Source organism: Chiloscyllium plagiosum, unplaced genomic scaffold (assembly GCF_037043375.1).
Source record: "Chiloscyllium plagiosum isolate Xiang-an unplaced genomic scaffold, Cpla_swu_hap1 HiC_scaffold_3, whole genome shotgun sequence".
Taxonomy (NCBI): domain Eukaryota; kingdom Metazoa; phylum Chordata; class Chondrichthyes; order Orectolobiformes; family Hemiscylliidae; genus Chiloscyllium; species Chiloscyllium plagiosum.
This window is the reverse complement of record NW_028270141.1, coordinates 22,404,765-22,416,978: the sequence shown is the minus strand read 5'-3', so window position 1 is coordinate 22,416,978 and position 12,214 is coordinate 22,404,765.

Below are 12,214 nucleotides of genomic sequence, written 5' to 3'. Positions count from 1 at the left end.
TTTTAGACATCCCCATTCCATCACAAGTTGAAGTCAGGTTTCAGTCAGTCCCCCACTCTTATGGATTCCAAGAGACACATAACAGCACCATTAGTGACTCAGTCTCGGATTTCTCCTCCCTGTTTCCAGGGTTCGAGCTTTTGAAAGAGGTAGGATGCTGCATGAAGGCCCTAATCATTGGAAATTTATGATACTATGAATCAGAAGGAGTGCCCCCCTGGCTCGCAAAATAACTGAAGTCTGCTGCTAGCCTAGACTCTCCCAATCATCATTAGCTTCCCTGCTTCTGACAGGACCTACCTAAAGGCAGCTGCTGGCCATCATAGCCAACTTAATTGCTGCTACCACTGGTTTTGTTGACTTCCTGATTGAGTTAATAATGTAATCTTCAATATCTATACCCTCCGATCCTGTATCTCTCCAGATGTCTGCACACTTCCAAAGCAGGCACCAAGAATCTCCCTGATATTCAGCACAGGCAGCTGAGAGGCGACCTTATAGAAGTTTATAAAATAATGAGGGGTATAGATAGAGTTAATGATAGTTATCTTTTCCCGAGGATGAGGGAATTTCAAGTCAAGGGGGCACATTTTTAAGGTAAGAGAAGAGAGATTCAAAAAAGACATGGGGGCAATTTGTTTTGTGCAGAGGGTCGATCGCATGTGGAATGAACTCCCTGAGGAAGTGATGAATTTGGGTACATTTAAAAACATTTGGAATAGGACTTGAATAGGAAAGATTTGGAGGGATAAGGCCCAGGAGCAGGCAGGTGGGACTTGTTTAGTTTGGGATTATGTTCGGACTGGTTGAACTGAAGAGTCTGTTTCCGTGCTGTATGACTTTGCAACTGTGGCTATGCCTTCAGCTGCCTAATTCCTACATTCTGGAATTTCTCCCCTAAATCACTCCATCACATTCTCTTTCAATAAGGAACACCTTATTGAGGTGGCATGGGGGCTCAGTGGTTAGCACTGCAGCCTCATAGCACCAGGGACCCAGGTTCGATTCCAGCCTCGGGCAACTGTCTGTGTGGAGTTTGCACATTGTCTGCGTGTGTTTCCTCTGGGTGCTCCGGTTTCCTCCCACAGTCCAAAGATGTGCAAGTCAGGTGAATTGGCCATGCTAAATTGCTCATAGTGTTAGGTGCATTAGTCAGAGGGAAATGGGTCTGGGTGGGTTACTCTTCGGAAGGTTGGTGTGGACTGGTTGGGCCGAAGGGCCTGTTTCTGCACTATAGGGAATGGAATCTAATCAATTACCTCCCTATCCTCTTATCTCCTCCATGGACTCCATATCACTTGTGAAGTGCCTTAGTATATTTAAATTTTCTGTATAAATTCAAGACATTAGTGTTGTAGTAGTAACTTTGGGAGAGAAATAAGTAAAAACTTGTGTTCATTCAGTACTTTTACACCTTCCAGATTTCCCAAAATAGCTTATTTCCAACAAATTATATTTGAAGTGTCATCACTCTTGTTTCATCGGTGAATGAGGTAGGAAATTTACAGCACAGTAAGATCCCATAGGAAAGAAATAGGTAAATCATTTGTCTTTTTTGGTGATGTTAGTGAGGATAGGTGTTGACTAGGAAGCTAGTAAAGTTTGCCATTCTTCTTCCAGTAGTGTCATTGATTTTTTTTTATTTAATAGTACAGAACATGAGTATTGCTGTGGAAGAATTTCAGTGATGAGGACTCTACATCAGCCTCACGCTTCTGACCAATTTCTAGTTCTGTCTGCATTGGTACTTATGGGCAAAAAAAGCATTTCCAAGTCAATAAGGGGCCCACCACAAGAAAATCCCAATCTTAATTAGTTTCCCACCGAAGGTGCATTTCTTTTTCAGTGAATGAAAGCCTGATCCCAATGCCTCCCTGATGAAAATTCAACTTCATGTCTCCAACTTTGTCCCACATGGCAAACCTTGACTCACTACTGTTGCAGTTTACTGGGATATTCATCAGTCTTGCTCACATTCAGTTATGGCACTGAAATTAATGTTCTGAAGAGGCATGCAAACAGTCATTGGTGACCAGAACACCTGTATAGATGGAAATTTATGAAATTCACTCTGGGTTAGTTGCGGCTGCTGGGATTTCCTTGGGAAATAGATATATTGGCTATTTTTGGTCAGTGCAGCTGTTACTTGTTTCAGTGATATGACAATGAATGACAATGTGGGAGATGCTGGTGGGGTTTGAAAATGATAATAGCACTGACTTTGAAATTCCGGTTGTATTACTCACCACATCTCCCTTTAAGAGCTCATGTAAGTTTGGTAGAATGCAACTATTACAGGTTTTATTGTCAAAAAATGAGAGCTTCTGAAAATTGACTGTGCTGTACAAGGAAATCTTTATTCTGCTCCTGTGCCTTAATGTGTGTGTTGGAATCGATATATCCAGAGGGTGGGCAGGGTGGGTCATTTCATCTCCACACATGCCTCAAGAAGAAGGTAGTGTAGACCATCATCTGTGCCTTGACTTACTTGTGTGGGAACGCCTCTGTTTAACATTGGGAGACGAAACAGTCTAACATTTCTGTGAGCATGAAAACTGTAGCATGGAAGAACATTGTGAACATATGAGATTAATCCTCCATGAAACAGGAAGAATGCAAAACAAATTGAACAATTCTTATATCCAGAAGCAAGTTTCTTTTAAGGAAAAAGTTATAAAATCTGTAACAGATAAGAAATTTCAACAAGGGAAAGTGCTTCCTCTGTTTTGCATTTGTTTTTCTGGTAACTTGAATGATTATTTGTTGAGAAAGCTACCGCAAGTCTGAAAGTGAAAATATTAATTATGCTGATACTTTCAAGAATACCTGTTTGTTGGAAAGTTTGCTTCCACTTGAAATTTAAGTTGGAAACTCCAATCCCCTTCCAAAACAAGGCTCATTGGTGTGTTGTGAGCATTCCTACTGACCTGATTCCTTGGATGTTTATTCCTGGTATGCATTACCATACAATATGAGCATTGAACCATGTAGGGAGATACTTAGATTGATGACCAAATGTTTAGTCAAACAGAATTTCAACAGGCGATTTAAAGGAAAGAAGCAGAATTTAATGAGGTGATCAAAGGAGTGCAAAATGTCTGAGTTTTGCGACTCTCACAAACATCAGGAGAGACAGTGGTTGAAGAAATATGAAAACATGGATCAGATTTTTAAAATTGAGGCATTGTTACCGAAGAGGCAATGTAGCTTAGCAAGCACAAGGATGTTAAAGGTTCAACATTTGGTGTAAGTTAAGACCCCATAGCAATATTTTGGATGGCCTCAGACTTCTGAAGGGTAGAACATGGGAATGTATCAGAATATTCTGGAGTTGCCTAAAATATGAGTGAGAGTTTCAGCCGAAGAACTGAGGAGGGAAAGAGATGGGTAATATTATAGAGGTAGAAATACACACTCTTATCGATAACAATGTGGAGTTGGAAACTTGTCTTGGAATCAGATGTGACACCAAGGTTACAAACAGTCCAGCTCATTCTCAGCCAGTTGCTCGGGAGAAGAATAGAACCAGTGACAAAGGAGTGAGATTTGTAGTGTTGACCAAAATCATCTTTGATCGAAGGAAATTTCTGTACAGAAGGTATTGGATGTTGGACAAGCAGTCTGAATTAATTTTGACACAGTGGGGGAAATTGAGAGCAGAGGTTGTATCGTTGAGCTATATATTATCAACATGCATCTGGAAACTAAGATTGTGTTTCAGTAGATGTCTGTCTTGCTTGTATTTTGCTGGGATTTGCTCACTACTAATGAGCCAGATTTAATGATTGTTGTCAAAGAATAGATTCATGTTTACTCTGTAATTATAGTTATGTGACCCATGGAATAGTTTCAGGCTTGAGGGGCTGAATGGCATATTCCTATTCCTATCAGACCTTCTGATGTGATGTCTTAACTATGGACTACTGAATAAAATATTTCTGTGGACTGTAAAATTTGGCATATATGAAAATCTAAACAACCAGATCATTTAGATATGTTTGTTTTTACAACAAATAGTGCAAGGATAAGGAATGCTCAGTCCAAGGTTTTGACATCATCTGGATCAGGTTATATTTACACTGAAATCTGACTGGAAAAACGTAAATCTTCAAATTCAACAAGACATTCACTCCTCCTTTATGACACTACTTAAAGCCTGCCCCATCATCCAAATGTTCAGGTCATCTAGCCTTATATTTTCTTATGTTGCTTTGTATCATAATTTGTTTTATGATATTAAAGGTGCTATGTAAATGTAAGTTGTTGTAGCTGATGATAATGATGATGAGCCAAGGGACAACCTGTAGATGAGAAATAGGTAAGGTTCTAGGATGAATACTTCAATCATGTTTCAGTTAAACACAGAACTATATAAATGTGTGAGTGTGTAGTGACTGATATAAGCAGGAGATTCAGAGAGTCTCTTCATTCCAGGGACTGGCATTGAGCTGGCTGGTCAGGGCCCATGTACTGTGCCCATGTAAAGAAAGGATGACTGGCCTCTGTGTAATTATTTCAGCGTGGAATGGGCAACAAATTAGCAAACGATGTTTACTCTGGAAATCATGTGTGTGTTATAAGGTGTAGATGTGTATTGTACCTTTAAGAGAGTGTGAAAGCTGGCAAGGACTAACTGAAAGGATAGAGTGTGCTGAACAACTTAAAAATGTAACATTTGGTTGTGAAACAAATAGCTGGAGCTGTGTTGCCATGGTACACAACAAATTCAAATTCAGCCAATCAGTTTAAATTATGCTCCAATGTACCAAAATCCAATCAAATTTGAACTTTAATGTTTTGACAACATCAAACCAATGAAACGGTCTGATGTTTTGGGGTATATAAGATTGGGTATTTTGAACAGTTGAGGGAGAACAGCAAAGACCAGCTGATCACCAAACGACTACTAGCAGAATAGCTCTCTGAAAGGTACCTGTCCATAAGAAATTTGTGCAGCAGAAGACTGAAGGAAAGACAACCAAGAAAATCTACAAAAAATTGTACAGAGGAAAATTAACACAGCTTGTTGGTTTTGAAACTTGATTTTTTTTTTGTAAATCTTAATCAGGGTTTATTTATCGGACCAGAATTGTAGAGTGGGAGGTAAAAGATAGGTTTAAGAGAAAGTAGCTATAAATAGTTGTTGTCTTATGTTCTCTTTTGGACTTAAAGAATAAAGTTGTTAATTCTTTTCTTTAAATAGTGATATTTGAGATCATTTTTACCACTCTAAATGTCACAGATTAGGGTGCGAGGTGAGCTTTTCTGTGTGTCTGGTTTAAATTAGCAGAGGGGTTTACCCTGTGTCATAACACATGTTGGTAGGACAGCATTGTTTCAAGAAACAATGCTAAAAGAATTGGAGCGGGAAATGAAAGATCTCGCTGTTATTATATACACATTGTTGAAGGCTCACAGCCAGTGCAAAAAATTTGTGCATGAAGTTGACATAACATTGACTTGCATTGATAGAATAGTGAGAGGAGACCATTTTGCTTCTATGTATCAGTGGTCACATTCCATTGAGAATCCTGGGCAGAAACCTATAAGCAACTGAACAGTGTGGATTATGGCGAGATGTATGGCAATTCAGGTGACATCAAAATCACCTCACGGCAACTTACCCACTTTACTCAAGCAAGGTGGGGAGATTCTCACAAGAGAGCAGTGGGTTCTCAGTTGATGCTCTTTATCACTTGTTAATGGCCAAACTCACCACAAACAGGCTGTACGAGTTTGCCATTAGGAAAACTCAGCATGGGCGTCAGTGTGGGTAACTTGGCAGGTTCAGCTCAATGCTTGTTCCTTGTTGCCCACAAATTGCAGAGAAGGACATGACCCATGAACATCAATCACACACAACCTTCCTGACGGACACTAGCACTCGACTTTCATCACTGCTATTAACACAATGCCCTGGAATTCTGCCCTGTAATCCCACACCTGTGTAGCAGGGAACACTGGCAACCAGCAGCCAATGGTGTGGATCAGGCTGTCAGTAAGTTGCACATTCACCTGGTACCTACTGGCATGCCCTCAGCAATGTATGCCTTTCCCTGCAATGCCGTGCCTTACAGTGGACACTGCCATACTACCAAGCGCGCAGCTGTGCTGTGGAGCAAATCTCAGTTGACATCTTGTACGTTAATGAGCAATGTCAGGCCACCATTTGTGCCACACCGTTTTCATACCAGTCACAGTGCATCTGCAATCCACACCAAATTCATGGGGCAGCCAGCAATCAGACGGGGTCCGGAGTGATGATTGAAGGGGAGTCTCCAATACCAGTCTCGGGCATCACTCACTGGCAGGCATCTGGTCGAGGTTATTCTGCACAGCGGGTCTGTGCCTTTGTGCTTCAGGAAGCAGATCTCAGGCAGTGCTTTCATCTATATCATGGCCAGGACTGAGGTGGAGGGCTGCTGCAGAGACATGAACGCTTTGGTGGGTGTGTGGGTTCAGTCGCAGACATAGAATGAGTGTGAGGGTGCAGAGAGCAGAGTATAGCACTCACTCCAGTGGAACAATAAAAGTCAGTGACCTTTTTGGCACTGACCAGTCCGCCACACCCTGGGCAGGGGACTAACCTGGGTGGTGACCTCTGACCATGCACACACCATACTATAGCATGGCATCTTCTGTCTGTTCTCCAGGAGAGGACAGATTTCCTCTGCAATGCCCCATCAACAAAGGCCTCCAGGTCCCTGTTAGTGCCAGCTTGCCCATTTCAGATATCTCCTTCCAGTTACTAGACATGAACAAAGTAGATGAAAATGTGTTGCTGGAAAAGTGCAGCAGGTCAGGCAGCATCCAAGGAACAGGAGAATCGACATTTCAGGCATAAGCCCTTCTTCAGGAATTCCTGAAGAAGGGCTTATGCCCGAAACCTCGATTCTCCTGTTCCTTGGATGCTGCCTGACCTGCTGCGTTTTTCCAGCAACACATTTTCAGCTCTGATCTCCAGCATCTGCAGTCCTCACTTTGTCCATGAACAAAGTAGATGCCAAATTCCAGATCTCCTCCAGGTGTACTGTGGACTCTTCAAGATGGTGTTGCCCAGTGGGCCAGCAATACAATAATACTCACCAATAGGACAGTAACAGCAATTAAAGTAGTAAATATCTCTCCACCAAGCTCAACGTTATTCGCATTTGGCCACAGAAAGTAAGCTTCCACCCACTGTGTGCAGTATTAATCCCCTTACATGGCCAATTGATGAATTGGTCATGAAAATTGTCCAGAGGAGCGGTGTGAGAATAATTTCTAGCTTAAAGAATCTCAATTACACAAAGAAGCAAATAGGACTATATCCATTTACAACACAGCGTAGACTTGAAGCTGATCTGTCAGAAATTTATAAAATAATGTAAAGTCATGCTAGCATACAAATAATAAACTAAATGGGGGAGAACTAGGGTGAAAGTTTTTAATAGCTGTGAGTATGACGAGACTGGATGTTAAGCTTCTTCTTTCATGTGCAAAGCACGGTCAAGACACTGCTGGCTTGTGTGTTGACTCCCTACACAAACTCAAGAGGTGGTTGGACTCGTTATCTGGTACAGACTCTGCACCGTTTAGAAATGAAGTATTGATGTCATCAAGACAATTTTCTGAATTTGTTCGATTGCCTCAAGAGGATTTGAAAATTACCTTCTCAAGTATTTTTTCCCTTAACGACATTGAGACTTTTCACTTGTAGTCTTTCAGCCTCTCCCAGGGGCTCATAAAGCTGCAGGCTGGCTTGATAGGCCAGCGAGCTTTTTCCTGTCTGTCAATTTTGAATGTTCATAAATAATTAATTGGCTGTAAAACACTTTGGGATGTCTTGTGGTCATGAAAAGCACTATATAAATCCAAGCCTTTGTTGCTTTCTGTGAGGTAGTGAAATGTGCCAGGATCTGCGGTAGGGCAAATGGGCAAGAGCAGAACTCTGCTCAGTCTAACTTACACTGGCTAATCCGGCAAAAAGAGAAAATCCCCATCAAACAATATCCACCACTGAATCACACAAGCAGACTGGAAAGAAACTATGTCATTAAACATTTCCCTTTATAGGGAAGACATTAACTACACATTCAAACAGCTTTGATGCAATATGCAGCAATTTCCCATTGGTAACATACATCTTGTACATTAAGACATAGAAACACAGAAAAGGGTGCAGGAGTAGGCCATTTGGCCTTTCGGGCCTATACCACCATTCAATATGATCACAGCTGATCACATAATCTCATTTTCCCATTCTCACTTTCTCTCCATAAGCCTTACCCTTTAAGCCACAAGGGCCACCTCCAGTTCCCTCTTGAATATATCTAATGAACTGGCCCCAATAGATTCCTGTGGGAGAGAATTCCACAGGTTACCAACTCTCTGAGTAAAGAATTCTTCCTCATCCCAGTCCTGAATGGCTTACCCTTTATTCTTAGACTGTGACCCCTAGTCCTGGACTTCCCCAACATCAGGAATATTCTTCCACATCTAACTTGTTTAGTCCCATCAGGATTTTATATGCATTTGTGTGATTTCCCCTCGTTCTTCTAAATCCTAGTGAGTATAAGCCCAGTTGATCCAATCTTTCCTCATATGTCAGTCCTGCCATCCCGGAAATCAGTCTGGTGAACCTTCACTGAACTCCCTCAATAGCAAGAATGTCCTTCCTCAGACTAGGAGACCAAAATGCACATGATACGATGTCTAGAAAGCAGCCTAGCCTAATTCTAAGAAGGGAAAAGGATAAAAAATAACTGAAAAAGACAAAAATTCAGAAACAATACAGGAATGGATCAAATTGGATAACACTTATTTTATTTTTTCAAAAAGAAAGTCACTCAGGCGCTTAAAAGAAATCACAGCAGCTGAGCTTGCACCTATATGCTCCTCCTGTGCTGTGTGGTAAACCATAGAAGCTTCAATTGTCTCTGGTGACCACATGTATAGGACATGCATCCAGCTGCAACTACTGAAAACCACAATTGCTGTTTCAAGATGGCAATAGTATGCATCATTTCAATCCCTTTAGTTGCATGGAACTCATTGCATTTCCACATTAATTCCGATCATTTCCATTCCAAGGCAGAACACTCAGCTGCAGTTGAAAAGAGTACAATTGGTCTCTGACAAGCCAGCTTTCTAGCCTGCCATCATCATAATATGTCTGAGACAAAGAAATGCATTAAAATAAAAGTACTCTGACTGTTGGTCAGGAAGAAAGCATTGAATTGTTAGCCAAAATAAAATAAACAACTGTGGAGTTTGGAAATCTGAAACAAAGGCAGAAATTACTGGAAAAACTCAACAGGTCTGGCATTATCTGTAGAAAGAAAGCAGGGTTAATGTTTCAAGTCTAGTAACTGATGAACAGTCTTTTGTAATTGAAGTGTTGGCCACTTACTATGTACATAGTGCTGAATACCAACAGTTTGAGTGCATATAGTTTGTGTACCTAAGAACACATACTAGTAATCTGACTTGGAAACTAGTCTATCACATTGCATAGGACAGTTGATGGCTTATCTACTCAATATTTCTGTGAATGGTAGACTGGTCATAATAATTCCTTACTGTAATTGAGGATGTAAAACGGATGGAAGTTGTGGTCATGTTGAGAGCTCGGGAGGCATCATTCCTGAGATAGACCTTATCTGTGAATCTCCATAATGCAGATAATGTAGCCCCTTAATTACTATCTGCTGAGTGTGAGCTGAATTTGAGGAAGCATATTCCCCCATGTGAAATTGCTATGGCTGAAATTTGATATTGTTAATGGCATTTTCTAGTTGCAGCCAATCTATCCCTGTTACTATCTGGCATCCTTGCTCGCTTTTTTCTGTTCCTTTTCATCTAGTGGGCAGGAAACAATGAGCGTGAAATCTATAGCTCAGACATATATGACAAAAATGATAGTAAAGGTAAACATCCTCTATCAATGGAGGGCTATCATTGAGATGAAAGACTAATTCTCATTTTCTCACCAGAGATGCTGACTGACCTGTTGAATAATTCCAGCATTTTTCAGAATTGGTTTCAGATTTACAGCACATTTAGCAGAAGAAAGTTACTTATAACACGCAAGAATGTGGTTTGTCTTTTACATGGAATTACAGGTGAGTGCATTGTTAATATAGTGCATGGAAATGGGATAATTTACAGGTTTCACTTTTAGCCACTATCTTTCAGTGCTTTTGCAGACTCTGAAGGCTTCTGTGTTATCTAGTCCACTGTTGGTAAGGAATCATTAGCCTGATCTCAAATGCAGCATTCAGTAGGCAGACAGCCTTCAAATCTAAAGGCTTGTAATTTTTTTTTTGCACAATTCCCATTGGCTCAAGTGGTTATATCAACAAGAATTCCAAGGTACAATGTGGCCAGACTGAGAAATGTTTGTGAAATATATCGCCACTCAAAAAGTAATTGGAATTTCATTGTATCACTGTGAGAAACCAGTTCATTTTGATGCCTTTGTACGATATTTGGATGTTCATGTAGATTCTTGTGATTTGGTCAGCTTGCTGTAGGCCTGTTGGGACCCATTATTGATTGTGGTCCATTAAATGTTGGTCTGTGAATGTGTATACTATTGCAGTCCCAGGTCCAATCCACAATAAGTTTCAGCTAGTTAGTTCCGACCCCATGAGAGCTACAGGGCTAAGCCACTTGGAGGGTGATGCAGCATTCAGCCTTTGCATCTGTCACCTGACACTGACATTGTCACAGCAGCTTATCAGTGATGACTTCTACAGGAGAAAACATTTTTATAGACCTGTCAAGAGAACTGCTTTTCATTTGCATTTTAAAATATTGCCTCTCAGTCCACATCTCAGCCCAGCCAAAGTGTTATCTTAAAGCGTGCCTCAAGCTGATAAATGAATGACGTGATCGATTAAGTAAGTCCCCTGTGCTACGTCTACTGTATTGTTTTAGAGCCAATTTTGTTTTTCTTTGCACTAGGAAGTAATGGAGAGTAAACATGTGCTACAGATAAACTGCATTATAAACAGATTGGCAGAACTGCATGGACATCCTGACTCCATCAATGTGCATCTCAGGAAGCTGTCCACTTAAAGACAACGCTAGAATAACAATTTAAACAGGGTGATTAATAAGGCTACACTTTTGACTCTTGTTTCACCTGTTCTTTAGTATTCAAATCAGGTAAATCTGACATGGTAAATGTTGCTTCTGCGCACACATACAAAGACAAAAAGAGACACAGAATAACATCTCATTTATTTTCAAGTCAATTTGCCATTTTCTTGAATTTACTTCATCAGAACCTCCTGGTTAAATAAACAGCCTCTGACACTGACGAACACATGCCAAGAGTTTAGTGTGTGTCAATGTGACTCTGCTTGAACTAGTTGATGACTTGGTCCAAATATGTTTTAAAACTATGTGAAACCAGCAGACTTGGTCTCATGATAATGCTGTCTTCAGGTTAATAGATTGAGATAAAAGGAAAAAAAAATGATTTGCAACAGAAAACCACTCACTTACCGAAACATTTGCCATCTTAATTAGAAACATTTCCCCTTTACCCTGAACTTATTACCTAGTTAACTGTTATGTCCACTTCTGTTTTCTACAAAACAATTTTTAATGCTATAATATCTTCTTAAAGCATGTAAACCTATGAATTATGTTTGGCAAGATCAGCAGGGGAATGTTTCATGCTTACGTAAGACATTTCTCTCACTGTTATTTTAATGGTGGTAATAACCAATTAAAAGAAATAGCAGGCAATAGAACTGTATGTGAACATATTAAACTTTCATCCATTGATTTAATCAAGAGTTTCCTAGGCTTCAGGGTGAAACAAATCTTTGTTAATATTTTAGCTGTATAAAAATGGCTTCATTTGAAATAAATCTTAACTGAGAGCTTTTATTTTCAAAGATGGCCTGCTGGAGCCAAGCTATCCTAGATCTGGTCCTGTGTAATGAGGCAGGAACAATGTTGTAGTTAGGGATCATCTTGAAAGGAGTGATCATGTTATGGTTGAATTTAGAATACAGATAGAAAGTGCAAAGATAAAATCCAATACCAGGATCCTATGCTTAAACAAGGGAGACTACAATAGGATGAGGGAGTTGTTAGCTAAAGTAGACTGGAAGCAAAGACTGGTGGGACAGTTGAGGATTTTCAAAGCAATTTTTCAAAGTGCTCAGCAAAAGTATATACCAGTGAAAAGGAAGGACTGTAGGAAAAGGGTTAATCT